Raw genomic sequence first — 13,249 nt, 5'->3', positions numbered from 1 at the left:
CTGCTTTCTCTTTGGGTTGGCCGAGAATTGACTGAAATAACTGACAGCGAAACTCAAGCCAGGTCTTGTCCCGTTTGCAACGTACAGCAACATTCCTATGGCTCTTCTATATTCATGGCTATCGGCATCTGCGTCTGGTTCATCGTTGATAGAGAATACATTTGCACTCAGAGGACTGTGTTTTCCTCTGCATTCAGATAACCCGTGCTGCTCAATATCTGATCTATATAAGCACACTGGTCGATGCTTATGGTATGCTCGTCCTTTTGCAATATCCTCAGTGATAAGAAATCAGATATTTCACCCAGCTCTCGTATTTCAACTTGTTGGCTCAACTCTTTCTTAAACCAATCAATATCTTCTTTCTTTCCCCACACAGCAATGTCATCCACATATAGTCCAACATACAATTTCCTTTCTTGATGATAGAATAGGCAAGGGTCACCAACTGAGGGGTTGAACTTCATGTCTATAAAGATTTTATTGATCTTATGGTACCATTCTTGTCCTGATTGTTTCAATCCGTAAAGGCACTTCCTCAGCTTGCACACCATCCTACTCTTGTCAACATCAAAACCCTCGGGTTGCTCCAAGTATGCTTCTTCCTTGATATCACTATTGATGTAGGCAGATATTACGTCGACATGCTCACACATCAGTTCCTTCTCCACTCCCACAGCGAGCATCAACCGGATGGTTTTTCTTTTGATTACAGGCGAGTAGGTTTCCATGTAGTCAAAGCCATATCTCTGGGCAAATCCTGTGCAACCAACCTGGCTTTGTACTTTGTAGGTCTGCCACTAGCATCAGTCTTCAGTTTGAACTTCCATGTTGACCCAGTGACTCTGGTTGGTGGCCTTGGTACAATCTCCCATGTATTCATCTCAGTCAGTTTCTTAATCTCTTCTCCCATAGCATATTTCCATCTTTCTGCTTGGGGACTAGCTAGGGCCTCTTTGGCACTCTTTGGTTCAGTGATAGTGGTCTCTTCATCTGGCTTGACCACTAAACACTCAGGGTCGTCTTGACATTCTTGGCACTGACATTTCTTTGGTTTAGGCACTCTCGCGGACCACACCGCAGGACTGGGACTTCTTCTTGGACTTCAGCTTCTTCATCTTCAGGCAGTACTGGAATTTCTTCAAAGGCAGGAATCTGTTCATTGTTTACGTCTCCATGCCCGTCATCTTCACTGCCTTCCTTGTCCAGACCGTCTCCCTTCTGCTCCTGGTTTTCCTCTGTTTCCTCCTCGGAGTCTGACTCACTCGAGAGTTGTAGATTGTCCATCTTCTGCTTCCCTGATCACTGGAATCTTCTTTCTTCTTCCATGGGAAAACCTCTTCATGGAATACAACGTCCCTTCTGATTATTACCCTTCCTGTTTCTGTGTTCCAAAGCCTGTATCCATCCTTTGTATCCTCCTGATAACCGAGCATGACACACTCAACAGTCTTGCCATCAAGCTTGCTTCTGACTTCTCTCATGGCCTGAGCTCTGCATCCGAAGGGTCTCATGCATTCATAATCACTGCTTGTGAGTTCCTTTCCTGTTGCCAGTTCCAGAGGTATCTTATAATCAATGGCACTGCTCGGTGCCCTGTTCCGGTTGTAGGCAGCAGTTGACATAGCTTCAGCCCACAGTCTCTTGTCAGCTCCAGCTTCAGATAACATGGTCCTCACCATTTCCATAAGTACCCGATTTTGTCGTTCCGCTCTCCCGTTCTGCTGTTTACAGTAAGGCACACTCCTTTCATGCACTATTCCGTTTGCAGCCAGATAGTTGTCCAACTGCTCTTTGCCAGAGTATTCTCCTCCGAAGTCAGATCTAATTTTCTTTAGGGTGTGGTCCGTGAGATTCTCCATCCTGGTCTTGTACTGAATGAGTCTAGACAATGCTTCATCCTTAGACTTCATTGGCATTACAGTCAGATACCTGGAGTAATCATCCGTGAACACAATAGCATAAATGGACCCACCAAATGAAGGGGTATTAAAAGGTCCCATAACATCGGTGTGCACTAACACCAAAGGTTTAGATGCTCTTGATGTACTTGCAGGAAAAGGCAGCCTTGTCATCTTCCCCTCAATGCATGCTTCACATTTTCCACATTCTTCTTTCTTTAAGTTAGCAAGAACTGGAATTTTCTTCAAGGCGTCATAGTTGAGATGACCCATTCTTTGATGCCAGGTCTGCATCGATACCTGAGCAGGCAATGCCACAGTAGCTCCCTCATTATCTTTACTAGGCCAATCCAGATTCATAATGTACATCTTCCCTCTTTCCTAGCAACGAAAAGTTCAATGCCACCCTTAGATGCCTTTGCTAGGTCGCCCACGAATAATACAGAAGCACCCTTGGCAGTGATCTGTTGTACAGACACCAGACTGCAGTATAGGTTAGGGACATACATCACTTCCTGAAGCACAATCTTGCATTTGGCTTGAATCACGATTACCCCAATCCCTTCCACTGAAAGTCTATGTCCATCACCTATTTTCACAGATCCCTTGCGTTGCAGGTCGATGTTCTTGAAATTCTTAATGTCACAGCACATATGATCTGATGCACCTGAGTCCAGAAACCACTTTCCCACCGATGATTTTGACATGTAGGCATGTGCATCCACTTCGGCACATAGAAGTACTGCTTCTATTTCTTCAAATTCAGCTACAGAGGCCTTGGCATCCCCTTTCTTCGTGCGTTCCTCCTTGAACTTCTTCCAGATTGGGCATTCCCTCGCCTTGTGTCCAGGCTCCTTACAGGTGTAACACTTCATTTTACTGTCACCAGAGGTGTCCTGCTTCTGAGGCTGCTGATTCTGCTTCTGCTTAGAATGCTGTTTAGCCGTTGCTTTCAATGCCACAGGTTCTTCTTTTCTTGATGTCACTCTGTTGTGCAATGATAGTCGCCTTTCTTCCATCACAAGTTTGCTCTTCACATTTCTTGATGTGAGCTTATCCAGATCACCCTCGAAGGATCTTACAAAAGCATCATACTCCTTGAGTGGTAGCCCAAGTAGCAAGAAAGCAGCAAAGCAAGTGTCACTTATTGGAATGCCGCCCATTCTCACCTTCTGAATCAACTCATGCATCTTGAAATGTAATCTGCCATTGGCATTGATGGCACTTTATCCAACCTAGCCATTTCCTTGAAAAACAACATGGTGTGAATAATCCCAAATTCACCATACATTTCCTTGAGTGTGTCCACACTTTCTTTGCAAATTTAAACTCACCAACATCGTAGAGAGTGGAGCTGTGCAGCGCCTCGATAATGACTCCCGAGCTCGGCGATTGACTCTGGCTTGTTCTTGGTTGAGCTCTGCCAAGGCCTCTTCTTCATTCTCATTATCGTGAATGTGATACCCAAACCCAGGGTCAATGGCATTCCAACAGTTCTTGTCAATCAGTCTTGCTTCGATCCTCTTCGACCACGGGTAATAGTTAGCCCCGTCACACTGTAGAAGAATCTTCTTGGAGGTCTCTTCCCTTTCTTCATAATCGATCATCTTCTTACTTGTTGATGGAACAGTCTCCAAGGGAAGCTTAGGCTAGCACTTTCTTATATCTAGACGATATCACACTTTTCAATCAATCCCAATGTGTTCTGGGCCCATAACCTGTTAACCTTACTAATTTCGGTAGATCTAAGCCGGCTGTCCGCGGTGGGCTAGGTTATGGCAGTTGACATTTTTCTATAGAACTTTACTTGCTGAACAAGAATTTAAAGTAATATTTTGTTGCTCGGCTGTAATTAAGCTGTAAATTACCTTGGAACTGTAGCCAACGGTAAGGGGGACCGGTTGGGAATCTGGGTCCTGGGTGGGTAAAAACACTTTCGAGAATAGCTCACGGTGAGGGGGACCCGTTGGGAACCCAGGGTTCTGGGTGGGGTAAATAACTTGGGAAAAGGTTTGGGCAATTTATTGTTGTATTTCCAGTTATAAATGTCATTTGGAACACGAAAAACAAGCGTAAAAATAAGGGGGAATAAATGGACAGTGTGAGCCGTTACAAAGGCACTTTTCACATACCACTACTACTGCTGATTCCAGGCCATGTCACGCATGCGCGGTCTTACAGGGGAGCTTTCGGTTCATCCAATGCCTCCAACTGAGAGAGTAGTTGGTGGGTTTTTGGCGGGTGGCTGTACCCAACCAATCACGTTGCAACGTTACCCCAACATTACGTTTCACCCAGGTGGAGAATTTGGGGGATACATAAACTCAGTTACATGTATTCCTTTTGCTCAACTGTTTTATAACCGTTTCCTATTCGTTGTAGCTTGTGCCTACAACGTTCTTCCAGTACTTTTCCGTTCACAAATATATTGACGTCTCTTCGCAACATGATTTTACCATAAATAACTTACAAAATTACTTTACATTTGTCGGCAGACACCTGAAGCATGTATATGGGGTAGGAGGAGAAGGGTCTTGCAGGACGTTTCGCTACCACTTTCTCTCAGTGACGTTAACAAACCTTTTTTACATATTTTGTAAGCCCTGTGGTTGGTTGGCGCAGCGCTCAATGTTACCGCTTGCCAGAGCATACGAGCCTGCCAGATTATTTTAAAAATGCGGATAAGGCGTGCAGCGCCGTTCCGCTACCCCAAAACTGAAAGCAGAAATACACTTTTAGCACCCCAACTTTATCCTTCCTACCCTGTTCCGGTGCAGTTCACCGGCACAGTTCACTCACTCTTCAACCCAGCATGATGACGGACGTAACCCCCGGAACCTCCCGCTCCTCTGAGCCTGTAACCAAGTGCAATTTGCCTCTTACCTGTGTCAATTGCTACCTTAGTTATAAGGACTACATTGTACCGGGGACAACTATTGTATCTGATTGCTGGAGAGCTTATGACTGCCTGAAGGACGAAGGCTACGTGCACTTAACCGTCAATCACTCCATGAACTTTGTGGACCCAGTAACTGGTGCGCATACAAATACTATTGAGAGGAGGTGGAGGGAACTTCGTGAGACGACGCCTAGGTACGGCCGAAGGGGGTACAACTTCGTCGGGTACTTGGCAGTAGCCCATTTTAAAATCCACTTTGATGACCCGAAGACGAGGCTCCACGCGTTTGTAAAGGCGGCGGCTGAATTGTACCCTCCACCCCTTTAAGGTAAGGTTCCTAAACTATCTTCTTTATTAGTAGGTAGTTAGGTCACCTGTGTTTTGGTGTTATTAGGTTTTAGTGCTTTTCATGTAGGAGCGTTATTATTTTTTGGGTAACTGTCATTTAACGCCATGTTTCTACATAAGTCCTACGTCACTTTACCAACTTGTACCTTTTGTGCAGTACCTCTCCTTCCCCCCGCCCTGCTGAACATATGGCTCCCTAGTGGTTACGTAACCCAAGATGGCGGATTTGTTTACCGTTTACGTTTCTTCGCCCTGATGGCAAGCAACGGTTAGTGTGTAGTTGAGGTAGCCTGTGGCAGTTGACGTTTTTCAGTGTTGCTTTGCTTGCTTTGCATGAGTTTAGGGTAATATTTTGCCCGTCGGCTGCAGCTAAACTGTAATTTACCCTTGAGCTGTATGTGCCAGTGCAGGGGACCCACGGTACCGGTGTGCAGTCTTCGAGGGTCTATTACGCTTTAGTTACAGCCGACCGACAAGATTTTACTTGAAATTCTTGTTCAGCAGGTCAAGTTCTATAGAAAAACGTCAACTGCCATAGGCTACCTCACCGCGGACAGCGGGCTTAGAATTACCCTAATTTCTAGATCCTCTAGGATTAGTTTCACTTATTAACAGAGTTCCAGGAAGGGGCTGATTGAGACACTTGTGTTATCGTCGGTAGATTTTTATTTAGACTGAAAAGAAGCGGGAACAGCGAACACACGGTTTGTTTACATGCAGGTGGCGCCATGACTGGCCAAAGAAAAAACTAAATGCAAAAGACAAATTGACATAAGCGACGAACAATATAAATCATAATATGCTAACAGAAATGACCAAGCTTGCCCTAGATGTGGTGAAAATCACAAATCAAATGAATGTGCTATCAACATCTTCAAGCGTAAAAATTGTGTAAAGAAAGGTCATAGTGATACTAAACATAAAACATATGATGGCAATAAGTGCACAGTATATAAAGAATGTGTCAAAAGTGAAAAATAATACGGCTCATGGCTTTGGCTTATAATCTTCTATGCAGTTTAATAAGAAAAAACAGATACTGACGAGAAAACGCTGAAAGACAATTATAAAATATAAAAAGCAATTTGTTTTGAAAATGTACAAGGGGCCGCCAGAGAGGGAATTATCCCTGTGGAGGGATGTACATAAAACCAAACAAAGTGAAACTGTAAGAGCCCGATGCTGTCTCTTCCAAGCACGTGTGTGTTCATGTGTTCGTCAATCGTCATCCATCGGAGTGGACAGGACAAAGCAAGCGTCTCGTTTTCTTTCCCTACAGGAACGCGAATTCAACCATACAATATTTCCGTCTGTTTCTACCTAATCATTGTTGTCTTGATGTATGTACAATCACCACTACTTGCATTGCCATGCAAGCATTCTAATCATGTAGCCTACTCATAATGTTCCAACGAATCTTCTGTATCAAACTGTATGTGTGTTTCTGTTTGTGAAGACACCAAACATCTCCCCATTTCACATATATTATGCTACTGCATTGTATCCATTAATCTGTCTCGAATCTCATGCAATTGGACATGTGTAGAATTTCCTGGCTTTTCCATTGATATATGTTTCATCACTGAATGTTAATTATGTCTCTTGATATCGCCATCTGTTTGTCTACTGACAAACACAGATGCCCGAGCCTGTATCTCTGTTTTACCTGTCTGTGTGTAGATGCTACCTTACCGCTCGCACGTGTCAATAACATCTTCGAAGATTCTGAACATTTATCTCAGTAAGGAACTACCAATAAACCAGTAAACACCCAGCCAGTATGTCACTCAACCTCCAGTCCTTACAAAACAAAGTGAAACAGTCAGTCTGGCCTTTTGGTCAGTGTTCCTGTACAAAAAATTCATATTTTCTCAGTCTGTTTTGTGGTCTTTTTCCCAACAGTGCTTGGCGACTGCCGACATATAAGGCTACGTTCACACAGGGCGTTTTTAATTGTTTTATGGGCCACTGCTCGTTTAACGCTGTAATCGTTCACACGAAGCGTTTTTTTATTGGCCAACGTGCAGTAATGTTTCTTTATATATATATATATATATATATATATATATATATATATATATATATATATATATAGTATATATATATATATATATATATATATATATATATATATACAGTATATATATATATATATATATATATATATATATATATATATATATATATATTCTACTTTTTCTGTGACATCCAGTGTCAGAATGGACGTGGAAGAAATAGCTTGCTGTTGAATCGCAGACTGAATCGGCGCAAACAGCGCCAAAGACGTCATTGGGTACACCCAGTTTTACATGATAGACATACCTTTGGTTTATTTGTAACATTTTACCCATCTTTAAGAGAGCATGAAAAAATTTTTTTAATTATTTTAGAATGTCTATGAAATCTTTCGATGCTCTGTTAGACCTAATCAAGATAGACATATCGAAGGTCAACACCTTGATGAGGGATTCCATCTACCCAGAACAAAAACTAGTCAAAACATTAGGGTGAGTCTTTTATTATAACCAGTTTTGTTGAAGGAAATGTGTTCTATATATAAATCAAACAACTATTTCCATGGAAAAAAAATGACATGCATTTATTAATTCTATTTCCTCGTTACATACCGTGTATTTTGGTTTCTAGGAGTCAAACATATGCAGATTCCTTTGTAAATGAAGGTAAACTCGAATGGCAGGACAGAATGATTTAGGAAAGTTTTCAAGTCAGACAAAGAACAAAAAAAGGATAAAATATAGTCTTCCTAGCTATTAGAAATTTGTTTGATGTAAATATAAGATTATATGGTAAATGAAAGAAAATGTGAGTTTCAGGATATAATGCTTTTGTATATCCATTGATGATTGTTAGGAACAATCGTTTGTCGATTGTTCCCTTAGTGGGTTGTTGCCTCCTTTTGTTTTTTTTTTGTTTTTGTTTTTTCTTGCTGGCGAGCTGTCGTCTGGTGAATGGCGTCAGACTTCGCCAGTCAGGTTCGTAACAGCAACAAGTCAGGTTCGTAATAGCAACAAGTCAGGTTCGTAGCAGCAACGAGCCAGGTTCTGGAGGGCAGAACGACCGAATGGTCCAGGGCAGCAGCGAGCCAGCTGGGGTAGCAGCAGCAGGTATCCGTACCTGAGAGTCAGGTTCTGGCAGCAGAGCAGCGGAGAGTTTTCGCGGACGAGATGGTTGCCGTGTCAGCTATCTTGGTCATCGTTATTGGAGGACTTGTGCTTGAGGACTAGATGGTTGCCGTGTCGGCTCTGTCTTCGTTGTCCTGCAGTCTTCCAATGATACAGCTTCGTCTGCGACTCTGTCATGGGCGCCTGGAGTTGGAGGACTTGTGCTTGAGGACTAGATGGTTGCCGTGTCGGCTCTGTCTTCGTTGTCCTGCAGTCTTCCTATGTTGCAACATCGTCTGTGAATGTTAATGTAACTCGGGCTGTTTTGGTAACAAGTAGTATGCTGCTTTTGTATTTATTGTTTTTGATGTATTATGCTGCCTGTTATTTTATTTTGCTGCTTAAATGTTTATTGCTTTGCTTTTGTATTATGTTTTGAGCTGCTAGTTTTTATTATTATTATGCTGCCTGGTTTTCGCCCAAGTGTGTTGGTAATTTATTTTCAGTTTGTTTACTGGGCTTTAATATTTTATTGTATTATTCATTTGTAGTAATGTTCATTTTATTGTTATTAAATTGAACCTGACTCGACTGTAAATATGTATATAAGTAATTTGTAATAAACTAATATTAAGGTAACCTTTTTTGTATTTGTTCTGCTCCTCCCTCCTTTGTTTGTCACCTCTCGTCAGTCATTACAGCCCAATTGCTTATTTTCTGTAAAGAACCTGTCGATCTCGAGAGGCGAGAACGTAATAATGATATACAAACATAAGTAATAAAGTTGTGTTATTCAATTAACTTAACTAGGTTTGGTTTTCTTTCATATCTTCAGAAGTGCAGAAAAGATCCACAATTTCTTCCCAACCCTTTTTCTTGACTATTCTGTCTCTGTACTCCTGAGATTTCATGTCCCAAATTGATGGGCGTTTTTCAATTTCAATTATGAATAAATCGGTATCAAAATGATCAATCTCTATTTTACATAGTTAACAGTTGATCAGTGACAGGATGCACTGATTTTATTTAAAGTAGCCTAAGAATTGTGTGACTGATCAAATGGGGACCTTATTATTATAATGTACAAACATAAATAATTACTTATTATTGGTTAACTGGGATCATTAACATAAGGTGGCGTGGGTTGCTATGGTAACGCACAATCTCTTTTCTCATTGGCTGACACACAGCCAATGATGGCACCTGCTGTCTTCAAAAAGCTCGGTTCACCGCTGTATGGCTACGTTCACACAGGGCGTTTTCAACCTCGCGTTGAGATAGCGCGGTCGCTTGTTCAATGTTAGCTTATGGAATCGTTCACAAGTAATCGCGGCGGTTTCCAATACGCCGCGGAAGCGAGATTCCCCTCGCCAACGCGCGATTGCCGGGCGTGTCGAGATACATACAAGTCAATGACATCGTTCACACACAGCGGTGAACCGCGTTTTTTGAAGACAGCAGGTGCCATCATTGGCTGTGTGTCAGCCAATGAGAAAAGAGATTGTGCGTTGCCATAGCAGCCCACGCCACGTCTGGTCCCCGTGATCACAGTCACACACACTATTGCATTGCTGTCACTGTTAACTATGGAGAAGGATAATTTTGATACCGATTTATTCATAAATGAAATTGAAAAACGCCTATCAATTTGGGACATGAAATCTCAGGAGTACAGAGACAGAATAGTCAAGAAAAAGGGTTGGGAAGAAATTGTGGATATTTTCTGCACTTCTGAAGAATTGAAGGAAAAACAAAACCTACATAGGTAAGTTAACTGAATAACACAATGGATATACAAAAGCATTATAACCTGAAACTCACATTTTCTTTCACTTACAATATAATCTTATATTTACATCAAACAAATTTCTAATAACTAGGAAGACTATAATTTATCCTTTTTTGTTCTTTGTCAGACTTGAAAACTTTCCTAAATCATTCTCTCCTGTCATTCGAGTTTACCTTCATTTACAAAGTAATCTGCATATTATCTGTCTCGGGCAGAGGTTGCAGACATGAGGCCTCCTCTTGGAACATGACCTTCATGTAGGCCTACTATGCATAGGTGGTTCCATCTCTTGCCCTTATATAGTTATGCAATATGCAACATGCCTTTATTATATCCTCAGCAAAGTCGATGTTGACATTGAGAGACCTATGGAATATGTGCCAGTTATTAGCTAAGATACCAAAGATACATTCTATGTACCTACAGTACGTGCTCTTGACGATCTGTAATTAAATATTTTCTTCTTGTGTGACAGCTGTTTTCCACTGTATGGTCGCATAACATTTTCCATAATCCCAAAGGCCTCATCTCCAACAATTACATGAGGTAAGCATCTTGTGTCATGAGTGGAAAGGTATGTCTATCATGTAAAACTGGGTGTACCCAATGCCGTCTTTGGCGCTGTTTGCGCCAATTCAGTCTGCGATTCAACAGCCAAACGCAAGCTATTTCTTCCAAGTCCATTCTGACACTGGATGTCACAAAAAAGTGTATATACATCTATCTGTCTATCTATCTATATATATATATATATATATATATATATATATATATATATATATATATATATAAAGAAGCATTACCGCGTGTTGGCCGCCGCGGTCAAAAACGCTTCGTGTGAACGATAGCAGCGTTAAATGAGCGGTGGCCGCCGCGGAAGCATGAAAGTTGGCAGAAATGTTCAGCAGGTCAATACAAATAAATTTAGCTATAGGGCCATCTCAGATTTTGCCTGTAACAAATCTGGCAGCCATTTTTGTTCCGCCATTACCGAAAAATCATATTTGGCTTGTAAAATGAAAACTATGCAAGCTAGGATAACAAATAAGGTGTCTTTTCCTAGGTTTTCAGGGTCAAGGAGCATTCTGAACATACAAAAGAAGCAATATCTTTGCTAGTTTATACTATTTTGGTGTTTCAGCACACGATACATATACTTTATGGGGTTCGAAAGTTCTTGTGTTGACAAGATATTTTGTAATTTGTTAAGTCACACTGCAATCATTTATTATTGAATGTAAAATGAACTTCTTTTCAGCAGACAAACGTTATTTATTCCTAAAAATAAAAACTTTGATACTTCAGATTTGAGGTTATGCACTTATTATTAAACTGTAAAGTCTGTCATATATGTGATACATAGATATACTACATGGAAGTTCTTTATTCTAGAATGTCACATTCTCCCCACATCTGCAGAGAGCTGTGCAAGGCAAATTAGCCTTAATGCATTCACAGTGTCCTCTGCAACCTTTTGTACATCTACACTTAAGTAGCTCACGACATGCGCTTGAGGCTTCAGGTAATGTGCTCCATAGAACTGCCCAGTCTCCATCAATGTTCTTCTGCCATCCCCACTCCTCTGGGGAAGGAATTGCTGGTTGTTGAATCATTGCTTGGCCCCAGCAATATGCAGCTTGATACACTGCCCTTTTGGTGTGATGCATTAATGCAGCAAAGGTGGGTGGGATGTTTTCTATCTGTCGTCCCTTTTGTGAAAACAAGATTTTTCGTGCCTGATTGACTGAGGTCTGACTGCTTGTCCGGTCATAGAGCAACACCACAAACCTTTCTATATGGCTTATCCATTCATCAATGCTTGATGGTGATGATGTCAGTACTATGAAGGACATGATTGCTCTTGACATTCATCCTGAAAGTTACCAGAGAACTGAGGTTTCATTTGAACATGTCTCTTCGTATAATACTTGCTGCTCTTGCCAAGTGAACAGCATCATTGTCAGTGTCATGTTCACAAGCCTTCTTTATAGCAATCCCAATGTCTTTATTAAACATCAGAATAACATCACGTCCCTGCTTATGGGCTTCCATATCAGGAAAATAGGCCAAAATCCTGTTCTTGAGTTTGGTTGTGTGCACACGCCCAGACAAAGCAACACCCAGCTGTTGTAATCGGTCAGTGTACAGTTTTGCAAGATCTGAAAGTTTGAACACTGGTGCTACAAGTTCATCTTCCTTCACATCTTCGATATATGATATCAGACTAGCAAAGGCAATGCCATGGTTAATGCTTTCATTGTCTTCATCCTTTGTCTCTCCAATATTTCTAGCTTTGTTGTAAAGTGCAGCCAAGCATCTTGCATGGTATTTTGCTTCCTGGGCAATTAAGTCACCTGCACTAAGTTTGGCAAGCAAAACTGTATCTTGTAAAGCCAGTGCACATTTTCGGACCTTGGTATCCAGTTCAAAAGTAGAGACTTCATGAAGAACCTCTCCTGATGACAGCCCACAAAAGACACATGAAGTTAAGGATTGTTGAGTTTCTGTACTCTTACGTGTATGTTTTTGGCTTGTCTCTTCTTTTTCTGTAGAGAATTTTCGTTTTTGTGCTCTGTCCAGTTTAGTCTTGTTGTATTTCAATCTACATCCATCATGAAATTTTGCTCTCTGATTTACAAGTGTCATTTCAATGCCACCTCCTCATCAATCCTGTCTAATTTTAATGACCTGGGAAACGCTCCACACTGTTCAAAAGCATAAAGATTTTCAGCTATAGTCTTGTACCCAGTACCAGCTGTACTTCGCTTAATATCTGCTGGGCAGTGTAGTCTCTCATGGGTGTTCTCTTGGCATATAAAGCACAAGTTCCAGTCTGTTTTTTCTCAGTTAGCTGTGTTTCCTCAAGCTCTTCTTGACTCACCATCCTATGGAGTTTTTCCATCCTGATCTGTTAGTAATAAAGCCCAACTGTACAACTATAAAGCCCAACACCACAGCTATGGCTATGTACTAAGTCTATCTTCTATGTTTAACTTGGCCTGTAAGCAGAGTGAGAAAGCATTAATTAGGACACAGTAGGATAAACATGTGCAGTAGTGCTTTATAATACAACTTTATAATACAACAGCAGAATGTAAAAGTGAAAGTGAATGCATTTGACTCCACCTCAGGCAGCAGTCCACATTGTCAGATATAGAATAGCAATAAGCTGTACATTGACATTTCAGTA

Source organism: Macrobrachium rosenbergii, chromosome 42 (assembly GCF_040412425.1).
Source record: "Macrobrachium rosenbergii isolate ZJJX-2024 chromosome 42, ASM4041242v1, whole genome shotgun sequence".
NCBI classification, from domain to species: Eukaryota; Metazoa; Arthropoda; class Malacostraca; order Decapoda; family Palaemonidae; genus Macrobrachium; species Macrobrachium rosenbergii.
Note: the sequence above shows the minus strand (reverse complement) of the source record.